The sequence below is a fragment of the Megalobrama amblycephala genome, linkage group LG7, assembly GCF_018812025.1.
Source record: "Megalobrama amblycephala isolate DHTTF-2021 linkage group LG7, ASM1881202v1, whole genome shotgun sequence".
NCBI lineage: Eukaryota > Metazoa > Chordata > Actinopteri > Cypriniformes > Xenocyprididae > Megalobrama > Megalobrama amblycephala.
This window is the reverse complement of record NC_063050.1, coordinates 40,441,050-40,457,056: the sequence shown is the minus strand read 5'-3', so window position 1 is coordinate 40,457,056 and position 16,007 is coordinate 40,441,050. Positions and strand designations below refer to the sequence as shown.

At 36.4% G+C, this 16,007-nt stretch overlaps 1 long non-coding RNA gene across 3 annotated transcripts; it reads left to right on the top strand.

Moving 5' to 3' along the window:
• Positions 1–1,918: 1,918 nt before the first annotated feature.
• LOC125272549 lies at positions 1,919–4,398 on the top strand. 3 transcript variants are annotated; one of them, XR_007185878.1, is made up of 3 exons: positions 1,919–2,146; positions 3,052–3,199; positions 4,104–4,398. It is a non-coding gene; the product is annotated as an uncharacterized LOC125272549 (long non-coding RNA). The 3 variants fall into 3 exon arrangements; XR_007185879.1 differs by lacking the exon at positions 1,919–2,146 and adding an exon at positions 2,159–2,594; XR_007185877.1 differs by lacking the exon at positions 1,919–2,146 and having other exon boundaries at positions 2,159–3,199.
• Positions 4,399–16,007: the final 11,609 nt, after the last annotated feature.

The following is a 16,007-nucleotide window of genomic DNA, read 5'->3' as shown; positions in this document are numbered from 1 at the left end:
TTAGAAAGACAATTTACAAATATCAGTAAAAATATCATGCTATCATGGATTATGTCAGTTATTATTGCTCCATCTGCCATTTTTCACCTTTAACCAACCCTGACAACTGTAGGCAGTCATGTATTTTCATAAGATTCATTCAAAAATTACAATCTTGTCATCATTTATTGTACGCATTCTCATGTTATTCCAAACCTGTATGACTTTCTTCCAAGGAACAGGAAGGAGGACAGGTACCCTCACCCCCCTAATGAAGGCTTCATTCCCCTAAAGGACATCAAAAACAATATGTTTGGGGGTTCAGAAAAAAATAGTCTACCCGTAATTTGAAGCTTTACCTATAAATATGAAGATCCATTTCTAGCTCTTTGTAGTTTAATTAAATACGCTAAAAACCCGATCATTCAAAGATGTGACTTTATTGCATGGACAAAGAATATAATGTGTTTAAAGTGAATATACACAGTTCAGCTGAATGATAACATATGCCTGCTGTTTAATTGAATGTACGAAGCAAACTATTTGCTGAAAATATCCACAACTTAACAACACTGAAATAGGAATGTAATAGTACTGTACATCTTGTATTGCGTCCATACATACATACAACAAACCGGGTTTCCGGGGCGGAACAGGGATGGGGACGTATTAGGCAAGGGCGTGGCTTCTGATGACACACTTTGGATGTTGGCAGGGTTGGATGTCCACCGCAGGATGCAGCGAGCCCTACTTGCTCTGAATGGATGGTGGGATCTTATGCTTTCAAAGCTAGCTTGCTATTGCTAGCCTCTCTGAAAATGACCTATTCTACTGTACCTTTAAATCACATCATTTTAATTTTCGAGTGGACTGTACTTAAAAACATAGATTGGAGCTCATATTTCACTGCAACCAGGCCTATAAATGCTTATCACATGCAAGTTATTTAGGTCTGTTGCAACTTTTGCCTAGAGGCTTCTTTCTCTGACAGCTCTCGAAGAGGCTTCCTACTGGTTACAACACTGCTATTCTGCTACCAGAGAGATCACCATGGTGATCATCACAGTGTCAGCGACAAAGTCTTTTGTATATGGGGTGTCAGAGTACAGTCAGCCCCTTTCAAATAGAAGCCTGAAAATTTAAAGTGACACCGTGTTGATGGAACAAATGGACTTGCAAATGTGAAAATTTCAATTTGGTGTGCCAGGCTGACAAGCAGCCATGAAACATCAAGTTAGGATGTTTTAACGGAGCTGAGAGTTTTATAAATATTTTAGGCTGCAAGCGGAGTCTCTCTTTTCATAGAAAATTATTTTTGAGATGTAAAATTACTAGCACATTAAGGCGATTTGCATTTATTGTGACTAAATCGTCTGGGTGGTTCAGTCTAATGAGAAAAAGACATTTAAATTGGATGAATTGCTCAAATTTTGCAAAGAAAACTGCAGTGATTTCATAGTGATTTTTATTAAAGAGGAAATGACCCATTTCTTCAGAAAACTTTTGTTGCTGCTGTGGTAATTGGCCTGGTTTACAACTCTTTAGAGCTGAGTTGACTTTTTCTTCAATGAGTATTTATTTAGAAAAATCCTATCACATTAAAGGAATAGTTTAGCCAAAAATGAAAATTCTCATCTATCTCATCCATTTTTGTCATTTTTCTGAACCATCAAATGTCATTTTATTTTCATTGGTAGCAATGACATTTTAAACTTTTTTATGGAATAAAATGTGAAATAATGGACTCCTTTCTCATGCTAAAGCTAATTAATTGGTTAGCATTGTTTAAATACACACCCTTAAATAATATTTACACATTTTTGCATAGTTTGACAATTCAAACATCCTGTTTATAAGGGATATTTACCTTGTTTTGTCATTTTTCTTCATGTCTCACACTTCATCTCAAGCTCTCCACCATTTCAGGAGGTGCTGTGTAGTAAATCCCACACTGTAATGAATTGCTGTAAAAATTACAGCAATATTTTACAGCTGATGGCTGTATTTTAATAATACAGCATATTGCTGTAAATTGCAATGAATTCCGGGGGCGTGGCGGTTTGAATCAAATTTACAGAATATTGCTGTAAATTTCAAATATACAGAGGCATTGTGGGATCTCCAACGGTCAAGATTCGAGTAGCAGCAAGAGTGATTTACAACTGTGGTAAGTGACTTATTATTTCATTTCCCCCTCAGTCTTTGGTAAATATGTATGTATTTACATTCGCGATTCATATTGGTAACCCCGGATTGACGCATCCTCCGTCCGCGGGGCGCGAAGCAGACTTGCGCGGGGTTTTCCTCAGCGCGGTCGCGGTAGGATCTCACACATTCCCCGGCGCTTTAGCATAGCGGCTGTGGGCCGAAAATTAATAATTAGAAACAGTTGGAATTCACGAGAACTTCGTGTTCATCAGCGCACTTGGTCGTGATTATTTTATGGCGTAAATCACATTTGTACAGGCAGACAGCCATCTGTTAACACGGGCCGAAACGAAAAAGCCTCGCGACGCGATCAGGCCGCTCACGGAGGATGTGTCACGCAAAATGGTGCTGCTTCATGCTGTTAACGTAACCAATGTGATGTATTTGTGGACATTTGCTAACTTAAGGTAATGCAAACACTTTAACATCTCTGTTTGATTTCAGTTTGCCTTGTATAGTTAATGTATTAACGTACCATTACGAAAACAAATCTTTTTTAACTTGAAATGAAATGTGCTATTTACAGATATGAACAAACTGATCATCCTGTACTTGTCTTTTAGATGTACATTTTATATCTATTGAGGCCTTTAACACAACTACAAACTATTTGTTTCTCAACTAGATTAGACATTTATTTTTTAGGGTGAATGTTTTAGATGTCTCTCTATTTGACCCTGGCAAACAAATTAGTTAAATAAGGTGTTGATTAGTGGGACATCTAAAACTTTCTGGGAGGTAAGTATTCAGGACTGGAGTTGTAGGCTAATACTGCTCTACCACATGGTATAATTTCATAAACATGATTACATGCCTCAAAAGCTAAAACCAATCTGAATTCCTGACCCTTTATGCACTTTGTAGGTATTTATCTGGAGAGAGGAACAAAGACGAAAGGAAAAGTGCCATCTAAAACAACAGGCAGACAGTTCAGAAGAAACGGGTTGCGTTCAACCTACATGTGGCCACTCTTCTGTGCAAAGTGATGGATTTTCAGTGGAATTTCTGAAATGTAAGAAATACACACACACACCAAGATCTATTTTTCCTTTTATTATATACTTTTATTATTCTATATCTGTATCTGACTGTATCTATCATCCCTCTATCAGTCTCTTAGGGTGCGTTCACACTTGTCATGTTTGGTTCGATTAAAACAAACCCTGGTGCGGTTGCTCGGTTAGTGCGGTTCATTTGAACATATGTGAACGCTGCCATCCGAACCCCGGTGCGCACCAAACAAGCGGACCGAGACCGCTGAAAAGATGGGTCTCGGTCCGCTTCCAAACGAACTCTGGTGCGGTTTGAATGATATATGAACGCAACACGGACCAAAGACATGTAACCGAACCAAAAACAGGAAGATGAGACCCTAAAAAGGACAGAATCCTCACGCATGTCGGTTTTCTCGTCATAGACGCGAGTTTTCTCATCACAGGCATCAGACGCGCATCTCCACACAGCAGATCGTTTGTGTGTGTGACGGATGGATTCCTGCCGGTGTTTTGACTACTTTACATATTTTATAAGCTCTTCACGAGTTCCCAACTGGCCAAAATACCATCACATGCAGGCTACGCCCCGCTACGCACACACAACGAGCGCATTTACCTCAGCAAACAGCATTGTTTTGGATGTTCGGTAAGTTCCGTCTCAAAATAGGCAATACGCCATCAAATCCGACGAATCACGTTGTGAATGTATCCCTGTGCCTTTAGGTTCGGTATCTTTTGGTTCGGTGGTAAAACTGCCAATCTGAACGCTAACCGGACCAGGACTAAATGTTTTTTTTTCTTCTTTGGTCCGGACCAAATGAACCAAACAAACCGAACTACAAGTGTGAACGCACCCTTAAAGTATTATGTTTTGTAATATATCTAATGTATTGTCCTCTTTGTTCCTTTCAATATTTCTAGCCTCTCTTTGAATCCTGGGATGGAACATCATCTGGAGCAGAATTGTTCTTTTTTGATCGCAAGTTTGTTGGACTTGTTGTTTGGCCATGTTGGTATGTTCATGAAGTGATAAAAGTGATGTGGGTTTTAAGAAATGTTTTTATATGACCCTGTTGGTCAAGTTATAGTTATAATTGTATTTCTTTGTGTGAAGGGCCATGATGGCCAATAAGTAATTTAAAAACATTTTCATGACAAAATTTTGTCCCTTTAAAAAATAAAATGATTTTCTAAATAAAAAATAAATTCAAAATAATACACCTTTTATGGCATTTTTTATGTAAATTTGAAAGATATATTTATTACATTTTGACCTGTTTTTCAAGATTAAGAAGCATCAAATATCTTATTTTTTTGGGAGGGGGGTGAATTAAGTTATGCATTATACAACACTTTATGCAGTTAAAATTTGTTTAAAGTTTATGCAGTTAATAGATTAAATTTAAAATTCAGCTCCCAGTCATTAAGTGAGCAATAGGGAAAATATATTGTATACTGCATTTTACATATTCTACTTGACTAAACTACTTGAATGTGTGTATTTGCTATTTAAAGAAGTATGTTAAATGCAGTATACAATATATTTTTTTGTAAAAATGCAGTATACAAAATATATAAATTACTGTAAATTTTACAGTAAAATACTGGCAGCAGGGTTGCCAGCCAGTTACTGTAATTTTTACAGTAGTGTTTCTGTAATTTAATTTACAGAATTTTACTGTATTCTCGATTACAGTAAAATTCTGTAAATTAAATTACAGAAACACTACTGTAAAAATTACAGTAACTGGCTGGCAACCCTGCTGCCAGTATTTTACTGTAAAATTTACAGTAATTTTTTAACAGTGCAAGGATGATTTGTGATGTCAAATGAACAATAATTTAACTATATAATTTATACAACACAAAGAGTGATAGCATACATAACTTTAACATGAGACAATGAACTGAGGGCTACTGAGGGCTTAAATACACAGATGGAAGAACATCAACAGAACAGGGAACAGGTGTGGACTAATTAGAAACCATGACAACTAATGAATGACTTGAGCACAGGCAAATACAGACAATGAAACTAAACTAAACAATACAGTTAAACAGAACATGACTGTGATCGACTGAGATCGAGAAATTCCCTTGTGTGATCTTTGAGGGAGTGATTCCCCTGCTCCAGCAGTAGGAGGTGGACAGGGATATCTATAGTTAATTGCCATTTAAATCAAATCATACGTTCTCGTGTTCTGTCAGGGGTTGCTGTGTTGTAAATCCCAAGGTCGAAGTGTGATGCACAATGAATGAAGATAATAGACTTTAATTAACAGAAAGAGTGATAGCATACACATAAGAACCACAGACTTTGACATGAGACAATGAACTGAAAGAACAGAGGGCTTAAATTAACAGGGCTAGACGATTAACGAGACAAGGAACAGGTATGTAACTAATAAGAAACCATGACAACTAATGAAGAATTAGAACACGGCCAAATAGACACAATGAAAACTATGACCAAAAATTAAACAAGACAGAGAAACTAAACACACCCGTGTTAATAAAGTGGCAAAATTGTTGCTCATTGTTGAAAATTACAATAGCCTTTAGTGAATCTAACTCTATTAATGTCATCACTTTGGTAACTAACAAGCCTTCTTTTTTTCTGTTAATGTTATCTGAACAGTGCTCAGCTTTCATTTTTAAAACTGAATCATTGTGAAATAAAACCGAATGATAATATTTAATTCTTCATAAAAGTACAGGAAGTAATGGCCTTTGCTCAGATCAAGGCATCAGGCAGCCATAAACATCAGACACAGGGAGCATGAAACTGTCGTTCACTTATGCCCTCACTTATGAATTATTCTCACTGTACTTCGCTCTTCATACTCATAATAAATTAGCCAACTCAGACATGATCTGTGTCTGACTCTTATGAGACATTGCCTATATTTATTATTTCTTTGTCAAATACAGGGCGTTATATAAATTCTCTAGACTATCATTTGATGTTGGTGTATAAGCACTAAAGGCCTGCATTTTCTGATGACAACTACAAACTACAGGGGCTGTTTAATGATGGGTAACTCTACAGGGATTTATTATTTATCTGGGGTTTCAAGAAGCCAATTGTGCTGCTGACTATAGCCTATTCATCACAGTCTTTCACTGCTGAGTCAATTTTTTGTTTATTGACTGGCTTGGTAATTAATTATTTTAAATTTATTTAGCTTTTTTGTTATTTTTTATTTTTATTTTTTTGTGACAGAGACTGAGAATGAATAGGATCAGGACATTAAATTAAACCTGTATCTCCCATATGAACACCATGGCTCAAAAAGTAAAATATGTGAATTAACCCCTAAGCCACAGCTCTGTCAATTTTCATGTATAATTTCTACTTTGCTAAAAAAAAAAAAAAAAAAAAAAAAAAAAAGAAGCTTAAACCAACCTAAAGGGGTTTACTTGTCTCCCAGTTCAGTTGATTTAATTTCATTTCATTTCATTTAATAATTTCATTTCATTTCATTTCATTTCATTTAAACTTGTTTGTTTTGACCTTAAGAAGAATAGTGACATGAAGCTTATAAAGAATGAAATAAAGAAGACGGCACATATCAGCTTTGTTAAGGGCATTTTTTTGTTCTTTTTGACACGTTTAGGTCAAGATGGGGTAAAAGCAACTCTAAAAACCTACCACTTTTCTCTAACCGACCTCTCATTCTCCACTAAACATTTTTTTGTTTCCTCTTAGTACACAATTTTCCTGTCTTTTTAGGAGAAAAGAGAGGGTTTTATTTATTTATTTATTTATTTATTTTATCTCCCCTGAGCCCCTCTATTCGTCAAAAGGCCTTGAAAGAGCAAACATAAACAGTGACAGATCGATTCTGACCTCTGCTGTCAGCCACTTTTGTCTCTTTTTTTTTTTTTTTTCTTTATGGCAGGGCAAGAAAGACATGCTAAATCTGCTAAAAAATACTCTCCAAAAATGCAGATAAAGTGGCAATGTTTTATCAAGCGCCATGAAGAAGTGCTGTCTCAGTGGGAAATGCTAACGATCTGGGCTTATCATCCCGCTAAGTGCTAATTATACAAATAAGGAGAAACTACAGTGCCTAATAAGGGTCTGATTCATTATTCATGGTTTCTAGTAACATGTTAATGTTGGAGGTTCATATATCAATATCTCTGAGAATAAAATATCACCTGTTCATTGTGGTTCTTTGTATTTATTAGTTTGACTGCATTGATTTTGAGGGAAACTTTTGCTGAATTATGCTGCCTTCACGTGCTATCTTAAATTTCCTACTTCCCACTTCTGAGATTGTGATTATGAGCTCGTCATGCAAGTGTATTTAATAAAATATAGCATCCCATTCATTGAAAATCATATAAACATTCACAGTGCTATCTAGTGTCAAGATTGCACCAGTCCTCCTTCCCTCACGCACACCCTGGAATCTATTTCTCAGCATGGTTCTCACCTCGGTCTCAGTCAGCCATCACCCACACCTGCTACTGATTGTCACCTCATCAACACATACACATAAGTCAGCTTGCTGACAATTCTGAAATTTCGGTCAAATATATGCTATTTTTGTGTATAAAGGCCTGTACACACTGATTATCGCCAACGTTTAACGCCTCGTGACTAAACAAAGGGCGCCAATGTGAGCGTGCACACCGACGCGAAAAACGCGAGGCGTAAAAACGTCATTTTTTAAAAAACGTCTCGGGTTCGTTCGTTCAAACTATCCCTGTGTCTCAAACAGCACCCTTGCTTTCTAGGTCGTGTATCAGTATACCGTGTAAATGAATGTGGCTGACTCCCTGATCAGTGCCCTGACTACTGAACTAGGGAGCTGATTGAGATGCACGCTATGGGTGCTCTGCCACTTGGCCACACCAACAGATGTATATTATTTCTGTATTTTTACTGTTTATTTTTTTTCTTTTACATTCAAGAAATATAGTTGAGAATGTCTATTTCATAAGTATGTTTATTTGCACTACCATTAACTTGCACTACTGTCATTGTGACTTATTTGCACTACCATTTCTGACTACCATCTCTCATATGTCATATACAGGTGCTGGTCATATAATTAGAATATCGTGAAAAAGTTCATTTTTTTTATTGTAAATTATTTTTAAAAATGAAACTTTCATATATTCTAGATTCCCTACATGTAAAGTAAAACATTTCAAAAGATTTTTTTTTTTTTTTTTTTTTTTTTTTTTTTTTTTAATTTTGATGATTAGAGCGTACAGCTCATGAAAGTCCAAAATGACTTGCTCCTAGCACAAATTACAGCATCAGTGAAGTGTGGCATGGAAGTGATCAGCCTGTGGCACTGCTGAGGCACTATTGAGCCTTCAGATCATCTGTATATTGTTGGATCGACTGTTTCTCATCTTTCTTTTGAAAATATCCCATAGATTCAGGGGTCAGGCATGTTGGCTGGCCGATAAAGCACAATAATATCATGGTCTGCAAACCACTTGGAAGTGGTTTTTGCACTGTGGGCAGGTGCTAAAGTCCTGCTGGAAAAGGAAATCAGCATCTACATAAAGCTTGTCAGCAGATGGAAGCATAAAGTGCTCCAAAATCTCCTGGAAGATGGCTGCATTGACTTTGCACTTGATAAAACACAATGGACCAACATCAGCAGATGTCACGGCCCCCCAAATAATTACTAACTTCAGAAACTTCCCACTAGACTTCAAGCAGCTTGGATTCTGTGCCTTTCCAGTCTTCCTTTAGACTCTGGGACCATGATTTCAACATGAAATGCAAAATTTACTTTTATCTGAAAAGAGGACTTTCGACCACTGTTCACTGTCCAGTTCTTTTTCTCCTTAGCCCAGGTAAGATGCTTCTGACGTTGTTTCTGTTTCAGAAGTGGCTTGGTAGTCCTTTTCCTGAAGATGTCTGAGTGTGGTGACTCTTGATGTGCTGACTCCGGCTTCATTTGACTCATTGTGAAGCTCTCCCAAGTGTCTGAATCGGCTTTACTTGACAGTATTCTCAAGCTTGTGGTCATCCTTGTTGCTTGTGCACCTTTGCCTACCCAATTTCTTCATTCTAGTCAACTTTGCATTTAATATGCTTTGATACATCACTCTGTAAACAGCCAGCACATTCAGTAATGACCATCTGTGACTTACTCTCTTTGTGGAGGGTGTCAATGATTGTCTCCTGGACCATTGCCAAGTCAGCAGTCTTCCCCATTAGTGTGGTTTCAAAGAACAAGAGATACCCGGAATTTATACTGTAGGGATGGTCATTTAATGAAACTCAAATGTAAATATTCTAATATTTTGAGATACTGGATTTTGGACTTTCATTAGCTGTACGCTCTAATCAACAAATTAAAAAAAAAAAAAAAAAAAAAAAAACTTTTGAAATGTTTTACTTTACATGTAGGGAATCTAGTATAAATGAAAGTTTCATTTTTTAAAATAATTTACAATAAAAAAAATTAACTTTTTCACGATATTCTAATTATATGACCAGCACCTGTGTATATATATATATATATATATATATATATATATATGTATATGTGTGTGTGTGTGTGTGTGTGTGTGTGTGTGTGTGTGTGTGCCATTTTATATCTGCATTTTTATCTTCTTTAACTTTATTAATATCATAAATATGTTTATTTGCACTACCGTTAAGCACAAGCACCACATACTGTCGGGGAGTGAAATTGCACGTCCACTCTGCGCATCGCCAGTGAAAATAGCTTGGGTATGAACACAAAAAACATCTCGAAAAACGCTGGCGATAAATGTGTGCGATATTCGTCCCGGTGTGTAAAGGCCTTAAGATGCACAATATGCTTCTAAGGCTACTTTTTTCCTCGTCTCAAACAATATCTGTGTCCACACGAAACCACTGAAACAACTCAAAATGATGTAGTATACATGCCAGACCATTATGTGGCGCTGTAATTCTGTCACAGAAATGCACTTAAAGCAGCGAAGAAGACTTGGAGCATGCGCATAAACCTTGCAGCTGAATACAAACTATAGCAAAGCTTAGAAATAGCACTTTATTTTGGCTCAGTATCTTCTGCAGAACGAACGCAAGCATGTAGAGTCTGCTATTGCTGTTGTTGGTGCTGTTTTGTGGTGTTAGCGGCGTCTGACTAGGGTCGGCACGTGGGATGATGACATCATCGTTTCAGAAAATATACGGATGGCCCTGTCCACACGAAAACGCAAAGACAGCGTTTTCAAATTTATCCACTCTGGGACCCGGTTTCAAAAAATAGCGTTTTCGCCTTTCGAAAACGTCGGATCCGTGTGGACGAAACGCCTATCCGATAAAAAATTTGTGCGTATTCACAGAAACGCGTGTCCGTGTGGACGGGACCTAAGTGCCCATAAAGCTGCCTCTCAGACAGCTCACAAATGGCCTATATTAAACTGAGCTCACAAGCGTCCTTGTGAAACATAGTCAGTTATGTCTTAAGTGAATGTAAACAGAAAGAAAATGTGTGTGTTAGATACAGCTCTTAAGGTGACAGCAGCCTAATAAACCTACCGCTGTCTTTGTCCTCAATGTTAATCTAACAACAAAAGACAGAGAAAATCTCTCACTGCTCTTGGCTGAGTAAATTTAATAATGATTAATCAATATTTATTTTATACAGTGAAGACTATGCAGTGTTATTTTACATTTGATTACTTTATTCAATTTCTGTACCTGAAATTTGTAATGTTTCACTGGTATCTAAAAATTTGAACCACTGGCCCAACCAGGCCAGAAGAAATTAAATACTTAGAGCAGCTCTAAATATTCACTGTGCTATTAAATTGAAGATAAAATATGATAGAGCAATAATATGAACAGTATTTTAACAGGGATAATTAGGCATGAAAATAACTGAAGGAAATATCTATTTGCTAAGCCAGCTAATTAGATTCATATTCACTTTGATTGGTTTCTCTGCCCAATATTTAAAAAAAAAAAAAAAAAAAGCAATGAAAATACAGGTCTCCGTACTTGGTATCGGCAGGTACTAAAAATGAAAGTCGGTATTGGACTTGTTCTGGAAAAAGTGGTATCAGTGTATCCCTATTAAAAAAGTAATGTGATTACTTTATCGCCTTCTTGTAATAATGTAGGGGACCACTCATTATACATCAGGTAACAGTTCATGTTAGCGATCAGCAATCAAGAGCATTCAACAGAAGTGTGTGAGCTCTCTCTTTACCATCAGTTAACATTAGTAAAATGCTCCTCGTTTTACTTCCTTTGCTATTACCATATCCGAACGAACTACAAACTTTCCAGTGATGTCTGTGAAAAAGGGATACAATCAACAAGCTCACTCGTCCGTGCCACTGTGCTTTCAGTCCACTCTGCAAGCTTTGCTTACCAGCTCGCACACAGCAGCTATAGCATGAATATTTCATTTGTTTAATATTATGTTAATTAGATACATTTACTTCATAGACATCCTTCTCTGATATCTCCATTGTGCTCTATGTTTGCTCTGTTGTCAATGTTTCTCACAAACACTGTGTGGAATCGGAGCATAGGATCATTTTGTATAATATTTTGTATTTTATATATAGGAGCATTTTGATTAGTATGAGTATGCGAGTGAAGTATAGATTTAATGCAAATTAGATATTTTTGAAAAAATATAAAGTATTTTAAAAAATAATAATAACTAACTTTGTGGATGAATGTTGAGCCAATTTGCTGGAAGCCTGCAGAGCTGTTTGCAGACTAAGTGCAGATTCTGTGTCTGCTGTGTTTATTGTCTGTAGGCTCTCACTGTTCACCACAAAATAACTTTTCACTACCCGGTTTGACATTAAAAGCATATTTATTTCAAACAGCCTTCAGCAAAAACACCATTAGCAGCAAGAGACGGGAAGAGAGGAATGTAAACAGCACAGTTCTTTTGAGACCTTTGTTGATGAAACACACAAATTTCTTGTATGTCATAAAATTTGAAGTTCCTTCAATCAAATAAAATGTCTGTGCCAGCCACAGACTATAATCTGACAATTCAGTCCCATTTTGTGATAGTTTACCTGAACAACATAACTTTTTTAACATTTTAACATTTTAGGTCTATCACATACCGTATAGTCAAGGTTTGGTTGGTTAGCCATGAGAACCTGTAGCAAGCCCCCCCCCCCCCCCCCCATTGATAGCCATTCAGAAGGAGTGGTATGTTGTCACAAAGTATTGTGAATCACACCCAGCCCAACTATCTATGCTTTTTGAAGTAAGGTTTTTGTCTCTATGAAATCATATTTCTTAATCAAAGTGATTTAAGTAATAGTTTTTAGCTGAGGGGAAAGATAAACAGAAGAGTGAAGGAATTAAGAAAAAATTTGAAGCCATTTCATTATCCCCTTTTATTTATTTATCTCTTCATAAGCAGTATTTGAAAATGGTTGTTTTCATACTTGAAAAGATTTTAAGTGCGTACTTCATTAAAGCAGTCGGGCATGCTGTGTAATACTGATAAAGAATTTTTGAAGTCTTCGTGTGTTTTTTATGTATTATGTCCATTTACAAAGGTAAACTTTTTATCTCAAATAAAACAGAGCACTAGTCTTGAAAAAGAAAATTGTTGGTGCTAAACTGTCTTAAACAAGAAGAATAGAGGGGGAAAAATCACTTCTTAAACACTTCTCGCAAAAGTTCTGAATATGTGAAAGACTATGTACAGTGCCTATAGAAAGTCATCATACCCCTTTGAAATAGTTACTTAATTTGTTGTACAGCCACAAATCAAAACTCATTAAAAAAAAAAAAAAAAAAAAAAAAAACCTTTTCCAGCTTTATTTACAATTTTTGCCTTACAACGTTAAAGTAATGAAAGAAAAACGTGCTGGAAAAGGTCACAAAGGTCAGTTTTGGTCTCACCAGACCATAGCACCTTTTGCCAGATGGCATCAGAGTCTTCCAGGTGTGTTTTGCATAGCACAAACAAGACTGAGTATTACTTTTTCAGGAAAGGCTTCTTTCTTTCAGTGCTATGTTTGGTGAAAATCAAACAAAGAACACCACCCAAAATACACCATACCTACTGTGAAGCATTGTGGTGGCAGCATTATGTTGTAGTTGTGTTTCTCTTTAGCTGGGACTGGGAGATTGGTCAGCATTGAAGGAAAATTGGATGCTACCAAGTACATCCAAATTATTGAGAAAAACCTGCATCCTTCTGCTAGACAGCTGAAGATGGGCCGGTCATTCACCTTCCAACACGACAATGATCCTAAACATACCGCCAAAAGAACAATGCAATGGCTTAAGTATAGGAAGGTGAATGTTGTAGCGAAAATTAACTCAAAAGGGAAATATTAATAATTATTCATAACTCATTATGATTATTAATTATGATTAATTATGAATATGCAAATCCGTTAATCAGATTAACTGGACGTAGCTACATTAAAATTAACATTACAATCAGTTAACCTGTTTGTCCAGTGAACGCTCAGTGTTGATTGTTTATTAATTCTAAGAAATGTCAATTTCCAAGTTATTGGAAAAATAATATTTCTTATTGTACTGTACTACTCACGTTGTCCGGATCTATCACTTAAGAGGCAATTCATTAGCAGACGGAGTCAGAACCAAACGTGTATTGTGCACAATCTTTATTAACTAACTCACAAACACATAACTAAACTAACAAACACATAACATAACATACATAAAGGGTCACACACACACACACACACACGCAAGTCAGAATGAGTAATGATAGTGTTGAACCGGAAGAGATGCTGTTACTAGAGCTACATGAAATGTCAAAGGCAATCTGGAAAGGACTCATCAGTTTCTTTTAGCAATAGCAAAGGTAAAGTCTTTACAAATCAATACTAAATCGCTGTTTAGCATTAAAATGTACGATACTTGCAAGATGCCTTTAGGCTGAAGAGCGTCGGATCTGCAGGTTGAGGATAACTCTTGAAGTTATCATCTGAAGTTGTTGCCAGTCTGTTGGGTGATGAGCACATGGCTGGGTGTTGTAGGCCAGGGGCCTACCAGCCTTGCGGCCGGGCCTAGAGAGGCCGGCCGCAAGGAGATTTGTTCGGTCCAGAAGCAAGGAAGAAGAAGAGAGGGAGTGGCACTGTTCGCTGGTTTTTAACCTCTGGTCAAAGTCACACCTCTCAGTTGTTGACCGGACCAATGAAGATGTTGTAATTCTGGGTGGCAACACCCCTCCTGTCAGGGCTTTTACAACCCAGAAAGATTAACAAGCTGAGTTCTTGAATCAGAACTATTAAATATTCTTTTAATACTGATGTGTTGCACAGGTATGGATGTACCGCATACACAAACATTTAAATCTTCCCGCTACGAACGTATAGACACTAAACATGGCATGATTGAAGTTACCGTGCAGGTCATAACATTTAACAATCATCAAACATGTAAATACAATGAGTACAATACAACATCAGTAATAATGGATACCATTTCCTGAGAAGGAATCATTTATAGCACAGTCTGTCTATACATTAATGCCATAGAGTCTGTGTTCTGTGTGGAAAATGCAGGGAAGATGCAGATTTTCTGTGTCTCTACTCTGTTCTCCATGCGGCAACCACATTCCTCAGCGCAATAAACTTGTAACTGAAAACTTCCCGGGGGATGGGGACAGACTCCAGAGTGAGCTTAAAACTATTGGTTAACTAACCAATAATTGTGTCTGATTTGCCTCAGTCATTACAATGTCTTTGAGTGGCCAATTCAGAGCCCTGACTTAAATCCAATAGAAAATCCATGGATGGACTTGAAGAGATCAGTCCATTACCATTACCACAGAATTTTGAGCAATTCTCCAATCAAGAATGGGCAAATATTCCACAATCTAGGTGTGCAAAGCTAGTACAGACATATAAAAAAAAAAAAAAAAAAAAAAAAAAAAAAGACTGTAATTAAAGCAAAAGGTGGCTCTGCTAACTATACTAAGTATTAAATCAGGTGACTGATGATTTTTCAAACCCGTTTATAGTACTTTTTATTATTATTATTATTATTATTTGTTAATAATTAAAACTCCTGCTTTTTCTTTCATTACTTTGATGTTGTAAGGCAAAAGTTAAATCTGGAAAAGCTTTTGTCTTTTGTCTTTTTTTTTTTTGGAATGGGTTTTGATTTCAGGCTGTACATCAAATAAAGTAACTGTTTCAAAGGGGAATGATGATTCTTCTATAGGTACTGTTTATATTCATCTATGTATAGTATATAGTATGTATGTATATAGTAGCACCTACTTACTAGAGTATTCACATATAAAACTGAATTTTCCTTTATATAAAGGAACTGAATTACATTCTGTACCAGGTGCAGTTTGTAACATATTTTATAATCTGATGAATTAAACATTAAAATAAATGGTTAAACATAGAGACAATCAGTCCACTTTGACAGTTGTTTGTGCTTTTCATAGGTGCACATTTCACTGGATTTGTTTTTATGTTAATTAAAATGTCTGGAATACAAATCATTTGAACTGTGAGTCTGTTCATCTTGAAATATTTATGTACAGGCACAATTCTCTAGTGTTATAATTTGCCTCAGCAGAAGTTGAAATGATATGTGTGTAATGGTGTGTGACACTTTAGTATGACAAATTCATTTTTTTTTCATTTATTAACAAATGCAATGAAGTTGCATGTCAGAAAGACAACATCAAAACAATTGCATTTTAGCACTTAATTCAGTCAAGCATCTTTTACACATATAAAGCTGCAGGCATAAACTGTGGCTGTGTAACATCTGTTCTGTTGTTTGCTTATAGTATGGTCAATTGTCACCTGACACCAGTAGTTTACTTACATCTCAACTGATGTATGGTGTAAAGAAATGGTGAGCAT